This window comes from Cervus elaphus, chromosome 20, assembly GCF_910594005.1.
Source record: "Cervus elaphus chromosome 20, mCerEla1.1, whole genome shotgun sequence".
NCBI classification, from domain to species: Eukaryota; Metazoa; Chordata; class Mammalia; order Artiodactyla; family Cervidae; genus Cervus; species Cervus elaphus.
This window is the reverse complement of record NC_057834.1, coordinates 50,637,964-50,661,378: the sequence shown is the minus strand read 5'-3', so window position 1 is coordinate 50,661,378 and position 23,415 is coordinate 50,637,964. Positions and strand designations below refer to the sequence as shown.

The following is a 23,415-nucleotide window of genomic DNA, read 5'->3' as shown; positions in this document are numbered from 1 at the left end:
TACATCAAGGCTGTATATTGTCACTCTGCTTATTTAACTTACATGCAGAGTACATCATGAGAAACACTGGGCTGGATGAAGCACAAGCTGGAATCAAGATTGCCAAGAGAAATATCAATAACCTCAGATATGCAGATGACACCACCCTTATGGCAGAAAGTGAAGAAGAACTAAAAGAGCCTCTTGATGAAAGAGCAGAGAGAAAAAGTAGGCTTAAAGCTTAACATTCAGAAAACTAAGATCATGGCATCTGGTCCCATCACTCCATGGAAAATAGATGGGGAAACAGTGGAAACAGTGTCTGACTTTATTTTTGGGGTCTCCAAAATCACTGCAGATGGTGATTGCAGCCATGAAATTAAAAGATGCTTACTCCTTGGAAGGAAAGTTATGACCAACCTAGATAGCATATTGAAAAGCAGAGACATTACTTTGTCCACAAAGGTCTGTCTAGTCAAGGCTATGGTTTTTCCAGTAGTCATGTATGGATGTGAGATTTGGGCTGTAAAGAAAGCTGAGCACAGAAGAATTGATGGTTTTGAATTGTGGTATTGGAGAAGACTCTTGAGAGTCCCTTGGACTGCAAGGAGATCCAACCAGTCCATCCTAAAGGAGATCAGTCCTGGGTGTTCACTGGAAGGACTGATGCTGAAGCTGAAAATCCAATACTTTGCCCATCTGATGCAAAGAGCTGACTCATTTGAAAAGACTCTGATGCTGGGAAAGATTGAAGGCAGGAGGAGAAGGGGACGACAGAGGATGATATGGTTGGATGGCATCACTAACTCAATGGACATGAGTTTGGGTAAACTCTGGGAATTGGTGACGGACAGGGAGGCCTGGCGTGCTGCGGTTCGTGGGGTTGCAAGGAGTCAGACAGGACTGAGTGACTGAACTGAACTGAAAAAGAAATGATACAAATGAACTTATTTACAAAGCAGAAACAGACTTCAAAAAGGCATTTATGGTTGCCAGAGAAAGGATAACAGGAAGAGATACGGAGTTTGGGATGGACATGTATACACTGTGATATTTAAAATGAATAACCAGCAAGGTCCTACTGAATAGCAACATAGACTCCACTCATTGTTACCTAGCAGCCTGGATGGGAAGGGAATTTGGGGGAGAATGGATGCAAGTGTATGTGTGGCTGAGTCCCTTCACTCTTCACTTGAATCTGTCACAGCATTGCTAATCAGCTACACCCCAGTACAAAATAAAAAGTTAAAAAAAAATAAAATGGTGAATCAACAAGGACCTATTTGTATAGCACAGGGAACTCTGTTGAATATTATATGGCAGCTGGGATGAGAGGGGAGTCTGGGAGAGAATGGATACATGTTTATGTATGACTGAGTCCCTTTGCTGCTCACCTGAAAATATCACAACAGTGTTAGTTGGCTATACTCCAATACAAGATAAAAAGTTTAAAAAGAGAGAGAGACTCATGGGAAGAATGATTTCTCTTCTTAGCTTCCCAGGGTTATCTGTGTGTAGAACCTGGGACTGCAGCAGCCACACTGAGGCCAGGTCTAAGGGTGGCCCACAGGGAAGAGGGGAGCTCTTTCAAGACGCCACTGAATTCAACCTGGGAGCCTCCCTACCTCCTGACGTCTTAATATGTGAGGTATTATTATCTATTTTCCTTATTGATGCTGCCTTTTCATCTTGGTTCATCTGTGTTTTGCCACTGGAAGAATTCCAATACCCAGTATATCAGCAAAATAGATACAGAATTCAGCATGGCCGTATTGAGGATATCAATTCAATTCAATGCAATATCGATAAAATGAGAACAATGTGCCAGGCACAGTATTAGACACAGATGAATAAAACTCCCTTACCATAAATTACTCATAACAAATCTATGTGTGTCTGTATTAGGGGAAGGGGATAATTAAATACAAAAATTACTATTCTCAGAAACAGAATATAAGTGCCTTGAAAGAGATATACGAGGTCAAAAAAGATATTGATAATATCAGTTGGGGGAAACTGGGTTAGTCTCCATGAAGGAAGTAGAATAGAAGCTGGGTCTTGAAAAGTAGTAGGATTTTTGGAGACAGTGTGAAGAGCTTCCCAGGTTGGGAAAGATAGGAAACTGTACTAGGAAAGGCAGAATCTGGTGAACTGAATCTAAAGTGAACTGGTCTGGAAAGCCAAGTAGTACATTTGGTTCAGCTGGCTTATGGAGCCCATGTACAGGAGGAGAGGAAATAATGTTGAAAAATTACACTGGGTCAGATTTGAGACACCTTAAATACCAGGCCAAACCTGGATGGGAAGGGAGTTTGTGGGAGAATGGATACATGTATGTATGTGGCTGAGGTGCTCTGCTGTGCCCCTGAAACTGTCACAACATTGTTAACCGGCTATTCTCCAATATAAAATAAAAATTAAAAAAATAAATAAATACCAAGCCAAGAAATGAGGGTCTGCTTAGTTTGCAAATGGCGGGCTCTGGAAATTTTCTCAATAGACAGGTGACAGAATCAGAGCTGAGTATGGGAAGATCCATTTTTAGTAGAGGGACCAAAGCCTGTTCCATGTTTTTACCCAATAATAACTGTTTCAATTATTTGCCACACCCTCAATACTCACAGACATTAATATAGATGCACCTAAAGCCTCAGCAAGAACAAACGAGAGAATTACATTCTTAGACCCAAGCATTGGGAAGGAGGTCATCTATCCTGACCTTGTACAAACCTTTCCAACCCTTCTTCCTAGACACCACCCCCTTTTAAACTCCCTATAATAGAAAGGAGTCCCCATTCTGTTTAAAATCTGCCCCCAGAGCCCATGCTGACACCAAGGGTACAGTGGTTCTCTATTTTTTAGACTCTAATGTTTTATATAGTGGAGGGCTTCCCTGTGACTCAGATGGTAAAGAATCCGCCTACAATGCAGGGGACCTGGGCTGGATCCCTGGGTCAGGAAGATCCCCTGGAGGAGGGCATGGCAACCCACTCTAGTATTCTTGCTTGGAGAATCCCATGGACAGAGGAGCTTAGTGGGCTACAGTCCATGGTGTTGCAAAGAATCAGACACAGCTGAGAGACTAACACTTTTCACTTTCCTCCTATCGATCATGGTACCCTTTGAAGAACATCATGAAATAGTGATGTGTTTAAGTCCAAAATACAGCCTATGGTTTAGCACAAAATTATGTATTTAGCTACTATATGCTTAAGTTGCTTAGAAATGTTAAATTTAATTAAATTTCCAGACACTAACACACAATATAAAACCACAACCATAAGCTCAAACACCTGTCCATAGAAAAAACAAGCTGTCAAGCTCAGCACTGGCGGCTATGTCTGGGTCCATTAATATTCATTCGCTACTTGCTAATTCTCTCTGTCATCTGCTAGCACTGGCCAGTGGACAAGCAATAACAGGTGCCAAAGATTTAATAAAAATGTAGAGAGGAAAAAAAAAACAAAAAGCTGGAGAAATTCTATCCATTAACTTAATTTTTCTGGGAATTAACCTATTTCTTCATTTATTCAACAAAGATTGATTGAGCAGTTACTGTATGCCAGGCAGGATGCCAAGTGGAGGAGACAGACAGAGGTAAGGTGCAAGCCTGCCTTCCAGGAGATGTCTCTTTGTGGCTACGGTCGAGAAAATGCTAATGGGACAAGAGGGAGTATATACTGGGGTGGAAACAGAGCAGAGACCGTAAGGAGCCTAGAGCCCATGGCCAGGCAAGACATCCTGGAGGATGAGCCATGAGAGGTAAGTCTTTCTTTGTTTTTAATCTTTATAGAGTTTGCATTTATCTATTTATTTGTTTGTTTGCTGCTCCTTTTGGCATGGGGGATCTTAATTCCTCTGACCAGATATCGTACGCACACCTGCTGCAGTGGAAGCCCAAAATCTTAACCACTGGATTGCCAGAGAAGTCCGAAGAGGCAAGTCTTGAAAACAGGCTCAGGTTATCTCAGCCAGTGCTGGGCAGAGACCAGAGCAATGTTCATGGAACCATCCAGGAGGGCAGGGCCACTACTGGGTTACCAACGTTTACACTTGGTGAGGTAATGATCATTCAGAATATCATCTGCCATTTTCATAATTTTATAGATGAAATAGCCTTTTAGTACCCGAACTTTAAAAAAAGAAAGAAAAGGAATTTGGAGGTGCATAACTTCAGAAAAAAGGATTGTCCTGTACTTGGTATAATTTTAACTTTGTGAAGAACTCATCACATTGTTCTTATTTGTCTCATTTTGCTGCAGATTCACGAAAGCAGGAGTCCTAGAGCTGCAGTGGGGAAAAGCTGGATAAGGCACTGCCGCAGAGCAAAGCAACTGGGACAGAGGTGCTGAGGTGTCTGGGATCTCATCTTTCTGGGCTCCCTGGGTTTGGGGGATGGATGTGGGGCAATCTAGCCCCCAAAGCTGCGTCATGACCTTCCAGGGCCCTGGACATGCTTTCCTTGGGTGGGGGGGCGGGGTGAGGGGTGAGGGGGTAGTGAAGTGGGCAGGGCTTCTTCTATAAAATTATTACAAATTATATTTTATGATTGTATTGGTATAAAGAATATAACCTTTGACCCTAATTGCTCACTCTCTTCCCTCTGATGTTAAAAGAAATTTAAACATTTTTGTGGGCCCCTAAAAGTATTGCAGGCCTAAGGAACTTTGTCCACTATGCCTAATGGATAAATCAGGCCTGACAGTCCTAAAATTGGGGGCAGCATCCAGTGATACAGGGCACCGGAGTGCATCATCAGGCCCACACTGGTTCTGCCTATGGCAAAATCCGGTCCTGCCTGAGGAGCAGGAGTGTAGCAGAGGAAAGTTGAGGAATAGTGACAAGATGGCCAGATCCCAGAGAGGCGTGTGGGTCTGGTAAATGAGCACAGCCAAGACTGGACACCCCAGAGGGCAGAGCGCCACTTGTCAATGGCCAGTAGGACAGACTGGCCTCTTCCGGCTTCAGGGACAAGAAGCAGCAGGGACCAGCCCTTCCTAGAAATTCTGCCAGATGGTCTAGCATCCTGGACTTGGCCTGATCTACATTTCATCGGTCAGGGCCAGACAAAGCTTTCAGTTCAGAGCCCCCCCTCCACCACAGTCTCACCCAGCCCCACCCCCGCCCCCGCCCCTATTGTGAACTGGATAAACTAAGGCTAAATTTTTGTCTCACTGTCCTTTTCTGGGTTCAAGTTTCGGGTGTGGGTTTGTGGGAGGGAGACATTGGGCCTGTGACTGACTGGTTGCTTTTTTGCTTGCTTCTGCTCAAAGGAAGTCTTATCTAGGGTGTGCAGGGCTGGAGGGCAGGGACCAAGGCCATTTAAATGCACAGGGCACTTGAGGTCACTGGTGGGAAGACAAGAGAAGGGAGAAAGAGAGAGGGAAGGAGGAGGCACAGCAGGAATACATAACAGGAGCCCAGCTGATGTTTTGAAAGAATGATGTCTCCTTACATGTATGTGGGCTCTGATATAGTCTCCCGATTTTTCTACTCTAGCCTACGTAAAAGGAGTCCAAAGACAAGTGTGTAATAATGAAAACTGAGAGAATAGAAATGGACGAAAGGTAAATGTCTAACTAGGATAATGTCTAAATGAGTAAATAGGATTTTCATGCTCTCTGCTGATGTCTTTCTGCCCAATATTTTATAGTGAAAAAGTTCACAGCTACAGAAAACTAGGATGAATAGTGCAGTGAATATTCATGTACCCCTTCCCCAGATTCACTAGTTAGCATTTTGCCACATTTGCTTTTTCCTTTTGGGTATATGTGTGCCTGACTGTTGTGGATGGCTTGTGTGTTTTCATGAGTGTATTTGTGTCTGTGTGGGGGTTTTTTTCTAAACTATTTTGAAGTAAGTTATAGATACCATGACACTTCACTATGTAACACTAAGAATAATGACACTCTCCTAAAATATCATTATCATACTGAAGATATTTGACATTAATGCAATAGTATTATCCAATATAGAGCCCAATTGTCTAAAAAATATGTTTTATAGCATCTTTATAATCCAGGATCCAATCAAGTTCGCTCATTGCAATTTGGCTCTTGTCTCTTCTGAATCTCCTTCAATTTGAAAGAGACCTCTGCCTTTCAACTTCTTTGTCTTAATGACACCGTATTATCAAAGGGTTCAGCTGGTTGTCCTGTGGAATGTCCCACGGTCTGGGTTTTGTTGATTGCTTCTTCTTCATTATATTTAGATTGAATGTTTGAGGCAACAATACTACAAGATGAAGCTCCATGAACCCCACTGCCCACAACAGGAGGCCACAACATCAGTTACCCTCAATGTTTGTGATGCCAAGTTTAATAATTTGGCTAAGGGAACATCTATTAGCTCTCTCCATTGTAAAGACAACTTTTGACCTTTGTAATTAATAATTACACTGTGGGTGTTAAAGTCTTTTTTCTTTTTTGGAGCCAAAAACCATCTACTTTTCCCAGATTAAAAAAAAAAAGTCTCCCCTCAATTGTCCCATCAAAACCCCCCACTGACAGTTTGGTGAACTCATAGGTATCCAAGAGGCTGCTCCTATAGCAGGAAGAGTCATGATTGTGATAATGAATACTCATAACATTTCCTTAAGTTTTTGTAGCATTTTGCAGTTTATAGAGCATTTTCACACATATTACAGCTTTTTATTTCCCCCTAATTTCCTTTTCCTTCAATAAGAAAGGAGACTGTTTAGAATCAGTCACTCGTTCATTCACCCACCCACCCCTTTATCCCAGTCACATCCAGGCACTGAGCTAGAGGCAGAGGACTTTCCGAGATGAGTGAGGGAATCAGGACTAGGTGAGGAGATGAATGCATAAACCGCAGTAGAGAGACAGGCTTTGGTGTGTAGAACGTGGGGAGGAAAGGAAACCCCTCTTCCCCCAACAAGAGCGAATCCCAGGCAAGTGGGAGGGGAGCCTCCAGCCTGCCCTGGCCATTGCCATATGGGAAAACAAGTTTCTTCCCCTTTAGAGTCCTCAGTTAGGTTTTCCGTTACTGTTGCCAAATGTGTGCTACCAGATACAGTAGCCTCACTTGCAGATGGGAAAATTAAGCCCCCAGAAGTAAAATAGTTTGACCAAATGACATTTCGCTTATAAGTGCGTGGTTCTTGATCCTGGGGGCCTGATCCCAAGCCCCACCTCTATGCTGGTCCCTTAAGAGAAAAGACAAGAGGCTCTCCTGTGGCCTGAGCCTTGGTGCACTCCCTGACTCCCCTCCTCGGCATGCAGAGCGGAGATGGCCAGACAGAAGGTGTACTTATTCAGGCGGTTGAGCATCAGTCACTTCCTTCCAGGCACTGCGTGATGGGCATTTCAGGGCAGAGAGCAATTTCTTCAAGCTCTGCACTGTTCACACGGACGGATGCAGTGGGGTAGGGGTGGGGTTACACAGTTGATCAGCCGGCACATGAACAGACTATCTGAAGGTCACGAAGTGCCCTGTGTAAACACAAATCCAATGCCTAAGTTTTGGAGAGACTGAATGGGTGTGTAAAAAACAAACAAACAACTGAGCGGCTCCAGGGACAGGGTTAATGGGTGGGAGGAATCTATTGGTCTTGGGGCGGGAGAGTAGGCTCACTGTAGCAAAGAGTGAGGCTCAGCCACCAGCTGTGAGTTTGAAGTACGGGGGCAATTAGGCTTGAGCTATTTGCAGACAGAGAAAAGGTGAGCCCAGCGGCTCAGTTCCAGGTGCAGCCTTGATGCTAAGAATTGTCACCCTCAACAGAGGCTGCGAAATGAGGCACAGGGTTATCTTTGTGAACGCAGGGCCCAGAGTCGGAAGCATTGAAAGTACATCTTCTGAGCTTTAAAAGAGACACCATATATTTAAACATGAAAGTCAAGAATTCTAAACCATTGGCTGCTAATTGTCCCATTTCCCTTTAAGTTTTAGTAGAGTCTGCTGATGCAGCCTGTATTTGTGGTGGTGGGGTATGTGTGTGGGGTGGGGGAGGTAGCAAGAGGGGGGAAAATGTGGCATTTTTGCCAGCATTTGCCTTTTTTTTTTTTTATTTTGGTCTTTTTTTTCCTGCTGTTCTCCACCCCTACAATAAACTGAAGCAGTGTAAGTTACAATTTATTAGCTGGTTGCTATGGGTTACACCAGTGCTCCACAGATATTCCCTTCAGAAATAGTAACATTTAATGTAATGTAAAACAGAACTACTGTATCACCACTTGGTTTGCTTCTGCTGGCTTGCAATATTATATCCTTCCCTGCTGAGACTGAAGCCTCGGGAAATTAGCTGGTGCCATTATTTTATTACGATGATGGGTGTCTGCCCTACCCCTTGTTTCATGAAAAAGAGAGTTTGCAAACCGAGAGTATCGGCAGGATCTGGGGTGCTAACTTGCAGGGCCACGCAGTGTCTGGGGACAGAGTGTCTGTTTCATCTTCCTGTTCATTATTTAAGGCCGTCTTCTCAAAGCTGAGTCCCTGTAAGCCCAAGGCCACTTACCATTTCAGGGAGGCTAGTTGTAACTACTGATGTGTTTCATTTAGTTTGCTATCTGTATAATATTTGTAGCAGACTGGTTAACAAAAATTTGTGGGCTGGTAAATTTTTAGGATAATATTTAGCTGCGAGGGTGATTTATAAGGAAATTGTTAGGAGATGGCAACCCCGACTAGAGTCTTAAAATAAACCCAGTATAAGAGAGAGAGGTATTTCCAGGTCACCTACATTCTCTTTTCTTCCTTCTGTCTCCGTCAACCACCCACCTCATCACTACCCCATCCAGAGCACACCTTCTACCAATTGCTTCTTGCTTCTGCTCACGGAGCTGTGTCTCTTTCACATGTGGGTTACTGGGTCGAAATACAATTGTATAGGGTTTGCTTCTGCAGGAAGAGTGCTGGGATGGATGATAGAAAGAATATGGGATCTAGAGCCAGATGCACCATGTTCGAAGCCTGACTCTGCAACTTTCTGGCTGCATGACATTGAGTAAGTCCCAACTATTTGGAGCCTCAGTTTTCATATAGTAAAACAATATTTGCCTTGAATGCACATCCTTAGGATGAGAGGGGGAAGGTATGTTAAATCACTTAGCATAGTGCCGGCTCATTGTACGTATTTTAAAAGTGGTCCCACTTACAGTTTTACTTCTCTGGAATGTGGGATATTATCGTTCCCTCTGCCATATTGTCCATCTTGGGCAACTCATGCTTTTCGTTCAAGACTCATTCTCATACCACCTCTTCTGTCGTCACCCTCCCATCTCCTGCTTTCAGACACTCTGTTCCTCCTGCTCTCAGCTCCGAGTGGCATCTCATGTACCCCTGTCATAGCAAGTACCTTCCGGATTGCCAGTCTGTTCACAAGCCTTCCTCCTGAGGGCTCTAGGCTCCTTCAGGATCAGGACCTTGCCTCATCCATCTCTCTTCCCAGCATAGAGGTTTTCTTTCTTTTTTAAAAAAAAAAAATGTGTATTTATTTGGCTGCACCGGGTCTTAGTTGCAGCATGCAGGATCTTCAATCTTTGTTGCATCGTGCAGAATCCTCAGTGGCAGCACACAGCATCTTTAGCTTCGGCATGAGATCTCTTAATTGTGGCACGTGGGATCTAGTTCCCTGACTGTGGATCGAACCCAGGCCCTCTGCACTGGGAGGTCAGAGACTTAGTCTCTGAACCATCAGGACAAAACCCAGCACAGAAGTTTTCAGTGAAGTTTGTCAGTTGTATGGATGACGTAAGGAAAGACTAGTTCTTCATTCATGTCCACTTGACACCCCACCTAGGGCAGCCCCTAGGACCAAGGAACAGCGTATGCCATAGTCTCTATGGTTCAAAAGCCTTTGGCACCAAGTAACAAAAGACACCGCTCACCATGACTTAAAAATGAGAACATTTATTTTGCCCCAGAACAGGGAGTATTGTTCTTCAGCAGTGCCATGGAGGACCCTGGACCTTCAGCTGCAGAAGGCATGGTACTTAGATCAAACAACAGGATCTGCTGCTCTTTTTTAATGAAGGAAAAACCTTTTTCAGCGCCTCGGGCCCTCACCTAATTAGACTTCTGCTCAAGTTTCTGGTCAAAATTCTGTCACTTATCCTTCTGAAGCCAATTACTGGCATGGGTTAAGGGACACCATAGCAGCTCATAACTCATGTCAGTGAGCAGCAAAGGCTGTCAGACAACACTGAGGTTCCGTGGAAAAGGGAGAAGCATAGGGGCACAGTTACTGTGGATAAGTGACCACAGAGCCGCTGCAGAGGCGTCCATTCATTCATTTATTCATTCGACAGATACGTGTTAAGTGCCTACCATGTAGCAGGAATGGTGCTGGAAGCTGTGAACACTTGTGGACAGGAAACAAAAGACCTCTCCCTGCAGAGAGCTACCATTCCAGTGGGGGACAGGACAGTGAACATGTCAACAGATGAACAGGAGAATTACAGATTTCTGGGAGTGTCAACAAAGAAATAAACAGGGCGGTGGAGCAGAGAGAGAACAAGGGCTACAGTGGCCTGGGTGGTCAGGAGGGCCTCTCTGAGAAAGTGACATCTGACGAACAGGGAGCACAGGTTAGGGGAAAGTCAGGAGGAGGAGTAGTCCCGGAACAGAGGCTGCAAGTGCAAAGGCCCTGAGGCAGGAGTGAGGTGTCTGGCAGAAGCAAGGTCTGTGCCTAACGGCTGATCAAATGTTCTTCCTGGAACCCAACCCGGCTCTCCCCGCGGCTGGAAACAGATCATTGGCAACAACTCCGGCTTCCCAAAGCCTCTCCTGCCCAGACTTGCAGCCCCTCCCAGGTCAGGGGCACAGCTGCTGAGGCCGCAGGACAATAGGCTCAGCTGTGGGCTCCGCCTGTGGAGTGAGGGAAAGCCACGTGACTATGATGAGGGACCCACCCGAGGTGTCTGCCTAAACTGTGTAGCAGAGACTTCCTTGGCCACATCTCCCTGTGGACATGAGGATGGGGTATGAACAGACAGGGGCAAGGTAAACATAGAACTGCTTTCTGTGTCTCCCACAGGCTCACGGGCTTTCCCCTCGTGGCAGGGCCAGCCCAGCTGCTCTTCCCACAAGTGGAGGCAGGACAAGCCTGCTGCTGGGTGTGCCAGCTCTGTGCCATGAGGAAGTGTTGGCTTAGGGATCTCTCCCACTTTCTGTAGCCCAGCTCTGCCTCTGACCTGCCTTCAGGGCTGCGGCAGGGAAGGGTGGGGCTCAGATCACCCCATTTCCACAGGTGGGCCTTCTGGAGTGGCTGAAGCTCCTACTCCCTGCCCCCTGTTCCTTGGAGCAGAGTTTCAGGAAGCCAAATGGGCTTTTGGCCCAAGAGACCAGACATGAAATGAAACCTGTTTTCCAACGGCATTCTTCTGGCTTTTCCTTCAAGTGGGATTTTTGACTGTAGGATTGGGTTTAAACACTGAATTTCAATTTTGTACACACTCACCAAGAGGCCCTGGGGCAGTGGGGGCGTTGGAAATGAACACCAGCCTGAGTCCTCTACCTGCCAAGCGTTCGATTAAGCTGCTTAGGTCTGTTTCCACCATCCTGTCTTTCAAATATTTATGTGGCAGATTATAGGCAAGCTTCAAAGGCAAGGAAATGCAAATCTGTTCTATAAATCATAGAATAACACAGCTGCTGTCTTCCTCGGAGTGACAGCTTACGAATGCCAGTGTTTCTGCCTGTGGAAGGGTGGTGGGAGATGGGTTTCTTGCCCTCAGCCAGGCCTGGAGTGTGTGTGTGTGTGTGTGTGTGTGTGTGTGTGTGTGTGTTGGAGATGGCGGAGGGAGTGGGAAATTCTTTGCCTTTTTGTAGAATACCAGGTTTTATTTTTTGGTTTTGTGTGTGTGTATGTGTGTGTTTTTAATTTCCCAGCAGTGAAGGAGCTAACTCATTCCAGAAACCCTAGCAAATTGCCAAGGGATAGAAACTCTGCAGGGATCTGAGGCACTGAGGAACCTAGAGATGGGGGTGGCTTTCAGTTTTGGGGGAAATGTATCTAAATGGGCTTCTTCATAGGCTCAGCAGGTTAAAAAAAAATCTGCCTGCAATGAAGGAGACACAGGAGACGTGGGTTCAATCCTTGGATTGGGAAGGTCCCCTGGAGGAGGAAATGGCAACCCACTCCAGTATTCTCGCCTGAAAAATCCCATGGACAGAGGAGCCTGGCAGGCTACAGTCCATGGGATCACAAAGAGTTGGACATGACTGAGGGTCTAAGCATGCATATGCCTAGAATATGAAGTGGGAGTGGGGAAAAATCAACAAGCAATAACTCTGAGAATTCCAAAATGAATTTAATTTAGTCAAAATGAGTAAAATGGAAATCGTGCATTGCAAATAGTCATGCACATTAAGCTCTGCCCCGGGGTCTTAACAATCTGCCAGGAGAGGCCCAGGGAGCTGAAGATTAGACTTTCGTGGGCTCTTTTTGGCTGCTGCCATGAACACATGGATCTGGTACACTGGTGTTCAGTGACACATTCACACCCATCCAGACCAATGCTGGGGTTTATGGTCCTTGTCCAGAAGCTGATTCTGGCCTGGTGTCACGCTGGGGAAGCGCCTGGGGAAGGCTTCAGTCAAAGGGGTGCAGAAGCCCCAGGGAAGTGTACACGGGGAAACGTGTTGGGAAAAGGTTTGCTGGCTATTAGTCAGAGTTCTGCTGAAAGTGACTCAAACTCACTTAAGCAAGAGGGGAATTTTCAGGGTCACAGAAGGGAGTGTTAAATAACCAAATCATGGGAATGAAAGGGGATGTAGCTGGGCTTGGGAATAGTTGGAAGAGTTGGAGCACCGCCAGAGCTCTCTTCTATCACCTGTCTTTAATTTTCCTCTGTGCTGGTTCTAGCACAGCTGACAACAGCTAGCAGATTCTGTACCTAACACCTTTACCACTATAAAAACAATTCTGTATGAATTCCTTTTGCCCTGATCAAGTACGCCAGGCTCCTCTGTCCATGGGGATTCTCCAAGCAAGAATACTGGAGTGGGTTGCCATGCCCTCCTCCAGGGGATCTTCCCCACCCAGGGATTGAACCTGCACGTTTTATGTCTCTTGCATTGGCAGGTGGGTTTTCTATCACTAGCACCACTTGGGAAGCCAAAGTTATCTCAGGGAAGAACTATGACTGACCCAACTGGGATCCAGTGTTACTGCATCAACCAGTGAACTGTAGGGAGGGAGAATGGGGTCATATAAAAACATGGCGGTTCTTATGGACCTCATATCGATAAGGAGAGGCCTTTTTAGCAAAAGGAATGGATAAGCTTTTGACAGACAATCCATCAACATTACTACAGCCAAGAGAGGACTGGAAAAAAGACCAGGGAAGATAATGTGATGAATGAATTATATATTGGAATTCCACTAACCTCCTACTTGAAGCTCAGTATTCCATAGGAATACTTAAGCCACTTATACCTTAATGCAACTAAATCCTCCTGATTCTTCTTCTTTTTTTCCTCCCTTACAGCTCTAATTTTTTTTCTCCTTGGTTGCCCTGGATCCTCCTCTTCTCTGAATTAAGATTTTCTTAAGACTGAAGACCCTAGAAGAGACCATAGAGTCCTTCCTTCCATTCATAGAAATCACTCGCTGTCTCAACCTTCCCATTATCTTCCAGAAGAAATCTACACATAAATTTCTATTAGCTACGCAAAGCTTGCTCCTTGAATCATCCATATCAGAATCACCTGGAAACTTCTGAGAGCTGCAGAAACTTGGGACTTGTCCCAAAACTGCTGAATCAATCTACATTACAGCAGGATGACCTGGCAAGTTCATTAAACTGAAACACATTGCTTTAAGCAATTGCTAATTGATCACATAGCCTTTCTGCTCTCGACAGCTAAATAAATATTTCTTCACAATTGTCCCATGAGGTCAAAAGCAACTACATCTAAAAGCTCAGACTCACAACAACACTCAGCTTTATTTTTCTCAATACTTGTTTTTCCTACCTATATCCAGTCCATCTCCAACTGGTGCCTAATCATCCCACCGTCTCATTGGTCTGCTTCTCCTAATCACCTAGAGCAGGCTCTAACAATCGCAAATGCTACTCATTTATAGAGCAGGCCTAGGGACTTCCCTGGTGGTCCAATGGTTAAAACTCTCTTCCTCCAATGCTGGGGGGCGTGGGTTTCAATCCCTGCTCAAGGAACTGGATCCTGCATGTTGCAAGTAAGACCCGGCACAGTCAAATAAATAAATTAAAATAAATATTTTAAAAAAGAAGCCTAATAGTACTATGCCTAATTTACATATTCACATACTACACACATTTAATGTTCAATTATTTTCATCCTGCTAAGAGCATTTTCAGCCACAGCTTTGTGAGCAGCTATAAGGGATATTGCAAACAATATATTGTTAATTATAAGGTATCATAATTTACAAACAATTTATATTCTTCAATATATTCGATGGGATTAAAGATTATTTCTAAAATTATTCTAACCAACCTGCATTCTAATGTGCTATAAAAGAAATATACAGAGAAATTGGTGGAATAATACCTATTGGACCAGGAATTGTATACAAGAGCATGTCTTATATATAAACATCATCTATCACAAAGACCTTGGAGAAGGAAATGGCAACCCACTCCAATATTCTTGCCTGGAGAATCCCATGGACAGAGGAGCCTGGTGGGCTGCTGTCCATGGGGTCGCACAGAGTCAGACATGACTGAAGCGACTTGGCATGCATGCATGCATTGGAGAAGGGAACGGCAACCCACTCCAGTGTTCTTGCCTGGAGAATCCCAGGGGCAGAAGGGCCTGGTGGGCTGCCGTCTATGGGGTCGCACAGAGTCGAACACGACTGAAGCATCTTAGCATCAGCAGCATCACAAGGGTCAGAAAACTCTGTACAAGGACAGATAGTAAACATTTTAGGATTTGTGAACCATATGGTCCCTGTCACAGCTATTCAACTTTGCCATTATAGTGAGAAAGTAGCCATAGACAATATATCTTGATTACAATAGCTTTAAAACAAGCCTTGAACTCAGATAGTTTCAGTCCTCCAAATTTGAATCTCTTTTCCAAAATTGTTTTGGCTACTATACAATTTAGTTTTGCATTTCTATATAAATTTTAGGTTTAGCATGACAATTTCTCTTTAAAAATCTGCTCATATTTTGTTTGGGATTGTATTGATTCAATTTAAAGAGAATTGACAGCTTAATAATACTGAGCCTTCTAATTCACAAGCATGGTGTTTCTTTCCTTTTCTCTCATAAATTTTTTATTTATAAATGTTTTCCAAAATGAAAATAGGTCTACCAGAAAAATGTCCCTCACTGAGGAGAGCCCTTGCTCCTGCGGCATCAGGATGGGGAAACCTCGGGCCCCTTCCCTGCTTTCTAAGGGAGGGGGACTCCCATGGCCTGGGACCTCCCCTCAATTTTCCAGGCCAGGGCCCTCACCTGGGCAGAAGAATCAGCATGCCAGGGAGAGGGGTGGGGTGGAGGGAGGGACCGGTGTACTCAAAGGTGAAACCTTCTTTCTTCCGTAGAGCCCACTTCTCCTAGCCGGACTATCAACAGATTCAGGTGCCCTGCCCAAACTCAACAGTGATGGCTTTGGGCTCCTCGTGCCTCTGGAACCATATTGTGTATTTGGTGTGGAACTTCCACGACTGCTTTTTTAGGACTTTGGCTTCCAGGTACTGCGCCTTAGGGCCCTCTGGATAGAAGAGGATGTCATAGAGCATCTCCGCTCACAGGCACTGGTAGAACTCCGCAGTGTTAAGTGCTGGGGCAGCATCTGCTGGTGCTGGGGAATTCTGTCAGGGGCTCCTGGGGAAAGAAGCTTCCCTGATGTCTCAGATGGTAAAGAATCTCCCTGCAAAGTGGTGGGACCCGGGTTCGATCCCTGATTTGGGAAGATCACCTGGAGAAGGGAATGGCAACCTACTCCATATTCTTGCCTGGAGAATTCCATGGACAGATGAGCCTGGTGGGCTACAGTCCATGGGGTTGCAAAGACTGTGGGATGGGCTCAGTCTCGAGGGTGGGGCATGTGGTGCCAGGCGGGTTCTCCTGATGGCTGAGCTCTCTTTGGTGAGGGCTGCAAACCCTGGTGGACACACACCCAGCAACAGCCATGGAACTGCCATGGTGCTGCTCGGAATGATGTCTTGCTCGGTTGGGTGCAGCGTAGGCAATGCGAGAACTGAAGGATGCCAGCTCTGCCATGGACTTCAAAGAGCTCAGAGGCGAGGGGCCTTGAGCTCCAGGGCAGTGGTGAGCTGCCTTGGCCTCTCCAGGGCTAGGCTTTGGGGAGTTGGGAGGATTCACAGGTATTAACACCAAGAGCCACCTCTTCCCACCCCGAGTTTTCCCTGATCCTGGGATCACACAGCACCGAGTTCCTTTGAAGTAGTTGTGGGGGCCAGGTGGGGGACCCAGAGCCTGCCTATTGGTGTTTTTGCCCCCACTGTTGCTGAGGGTTTTTTTTATTTTTTTGTAGTTTTTAGTGTACAGGTCACATACATGTTTGGTTAAATTCATTCTTAAGTATCTTACATTTTTGGTGCTATTGCAAATTCCACTTGAAATTTCCTGTTTCACATTTGTTGCTAGTATACAGAAATATGTTCAATTTATTTTGTATACTGATCTTGCAACCTTATAAACTCACTTATTAATGTAGGAAATTTTTTTGTAGATTTGTTAGTATTTTTTAGATACACAGTTATGTCCTCTGTGAATGAAAGTTTAACTTTTGTCTTCTCAGTCTGTAAGTCTCTTTGTTTATTCTTCCATGTGTTCTTCCACTGGCTGGGACACCAATATGATGTTGAGAAGAAGGGAGAGAGTAAACATTTTGCCTTGATCTTATTATTAGTGAAAACGTAGTGAGTCTTTCAATGTTAAACTAGTGTTTGCTCAGATTTTTTTATAGATTCCTTTATTAGACTGAGGAAGTTGTTTTTTTTTTTTTTTGCTGAGGTTTGTTTTTAACTGCTATGGGACATTGAATTTCATCACATGATTTTTCTACATTGATTTAAATGATTGTATGATTTTTCACCTTTGTTCTGTTAATGTAGTAAGTTATATTGATTGATTTTCAAATGTTTAATTAACCCATTTAGTCATAATGTATTATCATTTAGGTTATATTCCTGGATTTGATTTGCTAATATTTTAAGGATTTAAAAGTCTATGTTCATGAGGGATGTTGATCTGTAGTTTTCTTGTTTAAAAATGGTATGTTTTTTATTTATTTTTAATTAACTGATGTGTAATTTTCTATTAATGTCATTGTCCAGTGTTGGTATCAGAGCAATGGTGACCTTGTAAAATGAATTGGGCTGTGTTTCCTTCTCCTTTTTTCTCCGAAAGGTGTTGTTTAACAGTGGTACTGTTTCTTCCCTTGATGCTTCCTTGTTTAATCCATCTAGGCCTGGAGTTTATATTATCAGAAGATGTAAATTATGAATCCAATCTCTTTAATATATGTAAGACCACTCGGAGTTCCTATTTCTTCTTGTGTCAGTTTTAGTTATTTGTGTTTTTGAAGAAACTGTCCATTTCAACTAATTTATAAAATTTATTGGCATAAAGTTATTCATAATATTCTCTTGTTTTTTTATATGTCTAGAAGATTTGTAATGGTGCCCCCTCTTTCAGCACTGATTCTTGTGTGTTTTTTTGCTTTTTCTCCACCTTGATCAGTCTCACCAGAAGCTTTTTTATTTCACTGCTTTTTTTTTTTCAATGGAATCATTTTTGGATTTTTCAATTTTCTTTATTGTTTGCCTGTTTTCTATTGCACTTATTTCCTTTATTATTTTTATAATTTCCATTCTTCCGAGTTTTAATTTTCTCTTTTTTTCTGGACCACACTGCATGGCATGTGGTATCTTAGTTCCTTCCCCAGGGAATGAGCCAGTGCCGTCTGCAGTGGAAGCACAGAGTCTTAAGCAATGGACCACCAGGGGAAGTCCCTAATTTGCTCTTTATTTTAATTTCATAAGGTAGAAGCTTAGATCACTGACCTTCTTTTCTTTCTAATGTAGGCATTAAAGTTACAAATTTTCTTTTAAGCACTTCTTTAGCTGTATCCCATGTATTTTGAAATCTGGAGCTATATACCTATTAAATATAATTATCATGTTCTAATTTCCCCAAATATATTCTAATTGGATGCATAGGTTATTTTGAACTTTGTTGTTTCAGTTGCAATATTTGTGGATTTTGCAGAGTTTTTTGGTTATTAATTTCTGATTTAATTCCAATGTGGCCTGGTCAGAGAATATACTCTGTAACATGAATGTTTTTAAACTTATTGAAACACGTTTTGTGGCCTATTATGCGCTCTTCTGTGAACACCAAGATAAATACACTCTGTATATTTGAAAAGAATGTGTATTTTGCCGTTGCTGTGTAGAGTGTTCTACCAATATCAGTTAGGCTCAATAATAATAATGTTGTTCAAGCCCTTTATATCTAGACTCATTTTCTGTTTCCTTGTTGTGTAAATTACTGAGGAAAGAGTGTTAAAATCTCCAAATACACTTTTGTATTTGTGTATTTCTCCGTTGAGTCCTGTCAGCATTTTCATCCTGCATTGTTGCATACACCTTGAATATTATTTATCTTCTAGATGAGTTGACCCTTTCATCATGATGAAATATTTCTCTTTATCTTTTTGATTAAGAGTAATATTATCTTTTTTATTAAGAGTAAATATTTTGTCATGTTTTCTCCTGTGTGGATATTTTGTGATATCAAAGTAGCCACTCCAACTTTCTTAAAATTAGTATTTGCCTGATTCGTCTTTTTCTAGCCTTTATATGTATCTTAGTGGTAAAAGAAAAAGTCTTTTAAAAAACATGTAGTTGGGCCTTGCTTTTCTACCCAGTATGACAATATTTGCCATTTAATATATTATTTTAGTGTACTTATATTTCATGTAATTATTGATATGGCTGTTGTCAGTTAATGATTTATTTGTCCCATCTATTACTTTTTTCCCTTCTATTTCTTTTTTTCTTTTGGACTGAAAACTTTTTAGTATTTCAGTCTATTTCTACTGTATTATTAGCCATAACTTTTTTTTTTTAGTTTGCTCAAAAAAGGGTTCACAGATTACATCTTTTATATATCATAGTTTACCTTTAAATAATTTATCACTTTACATACAATGTAGAAAACTACTTATTTTCCTTTCCACTTTCTTGTGTGGTTTTCACTGAGTTTATTCTGTCCAGGTTTCATTGAACATTTTAGATCTGTAAATTTATATTTTTTAACTAAATTTGGAAGATCACAGTCTTTTTTTCTTAAAGTTTTTTTTTTTTTTTCCCCCTGTACTGCCACTCATATCTGTTCCTTCTGGGAATTTTGTGTTATAGGTTGCTGAAGATCTGTTCATTTGGTTTTTTCAGATTTTCCCCCCTATGTGCTTTCACTTGGATATTTTCTGTTTACTTTCTTCAAGTTCACTGATATGTTCTTCTGAAATGTACAATCTCATGTTAAGCCTGCCTAATGCGTTTTTTATTTCAGGTGTTGGGTTTTATTTTTTAATAAGCTCTAGAAGATTTATTTATTTATATTTTATAATTTCCTCTTCATTATGTTCATGTGTCTCCTTAATTCCTTAGACATTTATAGTGATTATTTTTAAGTCCTTGTTTATTCGTTCCATTTTTGTGGTTTTGAGATCTGCTTCTATTGACTGATTTCCCCCTTCATTGTAGGTTATATGTTCTTGTTTTGGTCATGTCTAGTTATTGATTAGATGCTGACTATTGTAAATGTTACGTTGTCAACATTGTCTTGTGTTCTTTTCAAGAGTGTTGAGTTTTATTCTGATAAGAAGTTCATTTAATTTCAGATCAGTTTGATCCCTCTGAAACTTTTTAACTTATTTAATTGCTTATTTAAATTATATGCAGAGTACATCATGAGAAATTCTGGGCTGGATGAAGCACAAGCTGGAATCAAGATTGCAGGGAGAAATATCAATAACCTCAGATATGCAGATGACACCACCCTTATGGCAGAAACCAAAGAAAAACTGAAGAGCCTCTTGATGAAAGTGAAAGAAGAGAGTGAAAAAGTTGGCTTAAAACTCAGCATTCAGAAAACTAAGATCATGGCATCTGGTCCCATCACTTCATGGCAAATAGACGAGGAAACAATGGAAACAGTGAGAAACTTTATTTTCTTGGGCTGCAGAATCACTGCAGATGGTAACTGCAGCCATGAAATTAAAAGACGCTTGCTCCTTGGAAGAAAAGTTATGACCAACCTAGACAGCATATTAAAAAGCAGAGACATTACTTTGCCAGCAAAGGTCCATCTAGTCAAGGCTATGGTTTTTCCAGTAGTCATGTATGGATGTGAGAGTTGGACTATAAAGAAAGCTGAGCACTGAAGAGTTGATGCTTTTGAACTGTGGTGTTGGAGAAGACTTTTGAGAGTCCCTTGGACTTCAAGGAAATCCAACCAGTCAATCCTAAAGGAAATCTGTCCTGAATATTGATTGGGAGGACTGATGTTGAAGCTGAAACTCCAGTACTTTGGCCATCTGATGTGAAGAACTGACTCATTTGAAAAGACCCTGGTGCTGGGAAAGATTGAAGGCAAGAGGAGAAGGGGACGACAGAGGATGAGATGGTTGGATGGCATCACCAACTCTATGGACAAGAGTTTGAATAAGCTCCGGGAATTGGTGATGGACAGGCAAGCCTGGCGTGCTGCAGTCCATGGAGTCGCCAAGAGTCAGACACGACTGAGAGACTGAACTGAAGCTTTTTAAGTTAGGACCTAGGGTAGCTTTTGCTCTAGTACTAGTTTAATCCTACTAGTAAGATGTACCTTTTTTGGAATTTCACCTGAATGCTTCAGGTATTCAACAAGATCTTTTCATTTTGTCCCATCTGAACTATAATAAAATATCTTCCAACCCTGTGTGAGCTCTGGTAGCTTTTTAGCCTATAATTCCTCATAGTTTATCTTTCTTTGTTACTTATTATTTACCGAGGTTTGTGGAGTTTAACCTCAAATATATGCATCTTATTATTCAGCCAAAGACTCACAGGGATCTTCTGCAGATTTCTGAGGCACTTCTACTCTGGAACGCATCACAACTTCCAGCTGTCCCGACCTTACCAAACTCTAATCTCTTGACTCTTCAGCTCAGTGAGACTTCCATACTCTGTGTGGATCCCCCCTTCCTGCATCCTGGTCCAGAAACTGTGTTAAAATAAAAGGCCAAGGTTATGGTAGAGTTCACCTCACTCAATTCTCTTCTCTCAGGAGTGCTGGTCCTGAAACACCTGATGCTCAACATTTGAAAAGAATTCTTTCATATTTTTTGTGTAGTTCCCTAATTGTTTACACTTAGTGGACTAGTTGTGTATCACTTTCTTCACTCTGACCAGAAACAGTTCTTTAAAGTTTTTATGCTCTCTTTCATGAACACTCTGTTCCAGACAATCCTAAATGGTTTCCTTTACACAATTTGATGTTCTTCAGTGTATTTGGATCTTATATGCCTGCCTAGAATGTACCTTCCCCTCTCATTTTTGTGTCTCACCTGTTACAAAAGCTATCTTAAAATTCATCCTTTCCAGAAAACCTCCAGTGGTTAATCTATCCACCCCTCTTTTTTTTAAATTTTATTTTATTTTTTGATTTATTTTTATTAGTTGAAGGCTAATTACTTTACAATATTGTAGTTGTTTTTGTCATACATTGACATGAATCAGCCATGGATTTACATTATCCACCCCTCTTTATTTACTAATCCTTTGTTATAGTTTGTAAATAGTTTCTAGTAGATTAAATACACTTATGGCCATGGAGTTCTGTAAAAATTTTTTGGCATTTATTTTATATGTGAATGTTTTGCTGATGTTTATAAGCAAGAGTTTATATATGGAACAAGTCTGTCTTCCATTTATTCCCATTGTTGCAAACCCACCTAAGCCAATTTGGCTGTTCGCAATTGAGTAAATATTAGTTACCCTCAATAGTTTGGTGTAGAGTCAATGTACTATGAAAGAAATGAAGCTAAATATGAGATCTTTCAATTAATGGGCCTCTTCCAAGACGATGGGAAGGTCCCTAACAACCTGTTTACTTGATGAGTGTTTTAATACATTTTGCAAAGGACATATATTTGAACCACAATCAGTTAAGGAACTCTCTCTTTCCTTTATGGATTTTTTTCCCCAGCCAATCTCTCCTTTTATCAGATGGTGTTGAAGGGCTTTAGGGGGAAGTAGCTAAGGAAAGTTGAATTGGTTTAGTTTAGGTTCAGTGGGATGTATTAGTGTGGTTTGCAAACATTTCCAGATATAGTTAACTTATTCCTATTTGTCCTGTGCAGGGATAGTCTTACTATCCACTGGGCAAAATTACCCATTGACATAATGGGAAGATGCAAACCAGACTGCCTACTGCAATAGAACAGGTTCTATGGCACTGAGCATGGGTGTGAGAGAGGGAGCGATACAAGGTTTTAACTGTGCGAAGCCAGAAGATAATCTGTGAGGATTCTCCCGATCAAGACATATAAAGTTGTGATCAGAGCATTCAGTCCTCATCAATAATGAGAGAAATTTTGTTAAGAATATGCTCTATATACATTATATACAATTATAAACATTTCATGCATTTTTCTTTTTTGAAGAAATTATGTCAAATCAAACTGATCAGAATTCCTTATTTAGAGGGCACAAGTCCTGTGTGAGAGCTATAGTGAATATATCCACGGAAGCTGTGTATTGGTGCATTTAAAAGATAAAAACAAAACATTTTGATCAACAAGTTAGAGGAAGGACTAAATTATTTTATTCTCTCTATTGAAGCTATTACAGAATAATTGTCACATGAAGAGGCTATCAAAGAATATGTGCTTAGTCGCTCAGTCATGTCTGGCTCTTTGTGACCCCATGGAATGTAGCCCACCAGGCTCCTCTGTCCATGGGATTTCCCAGCAAGAATACTGGAGTGGGTTGCCATGCCCTCCTCCAGGGGATCTTCCCAACCCAGGGATCGAACCCAGGTCTCCCACACTGCAGATAGATTCTTTACCTCTGAGCCACCAGGGAAGCCTATCAGAGAGTATACAGCCCCAAAACGTAGGAATTTAATTCTAAAGCTGCTATTAGCTATTAATTAATAAAAATATCATGTTTTTTGGATTCTTTGTAACCCTTATTAACTTTTTAAAATTCTAAATCTATTATGATTTTTTCCCATTCTGTATTTTGTATTTATCATTTTTAATGCTTTTTCTCAAAAAAGACCCTCAAGATGTATGTCTCAGGCCCCATAAAAGTCATACTTAGCATTAGATGGGTGAAGATGCTTGCTTTTCCCCTTCATGTTTTGTTCTTCCCTTGTGTTTAAAGCTCTGAAAACCATCACTTTAGCACTAAGCACCTCTCTTCATGTCCAATGCTGCTTGTTGTTCTAATGAAAGTGCAAA

General features: G+C 42.0%; 1 long non-coding RNA gene across 9 annotated transcripts; it reads left to right on the top strand.

Annotated features, from left to right (window-relative positions):
• The first annotated feature begins 844 nt into the window (after window positions 1-844).
• On the top strand, window positions 845-19,931 carry LOC122677754. Of its 9 annotated transcripts, none has more exons than XR_006335904.1 (3): window positions 845-4,324; window positions 15,476-15,625; window positions 19,871-19,931. It is a non-coding gene; the product is annotated as an uncharacterized LOC122677754 (long non-coding RNA). The 9 variants fall into 9 exon arrangements; XR_006335908.1 differs by lacking the exon at window positions 15,476-15,625 and adding an exon at window positions 5,479-5,546 and having other exon boundaries at window positions 845-4,332; window positions 19,871-19,920; XR_006335907.1 differs by lacking the exon at window positions 15,476-15,625 and adding an exon at window positions 5,479-5,546 and having other exon boundaries at window positions 19,871-19,914.
• The last annotated feature ends 3,484 nt before the right edge of the window (window positions 19,932-23,415 follow it).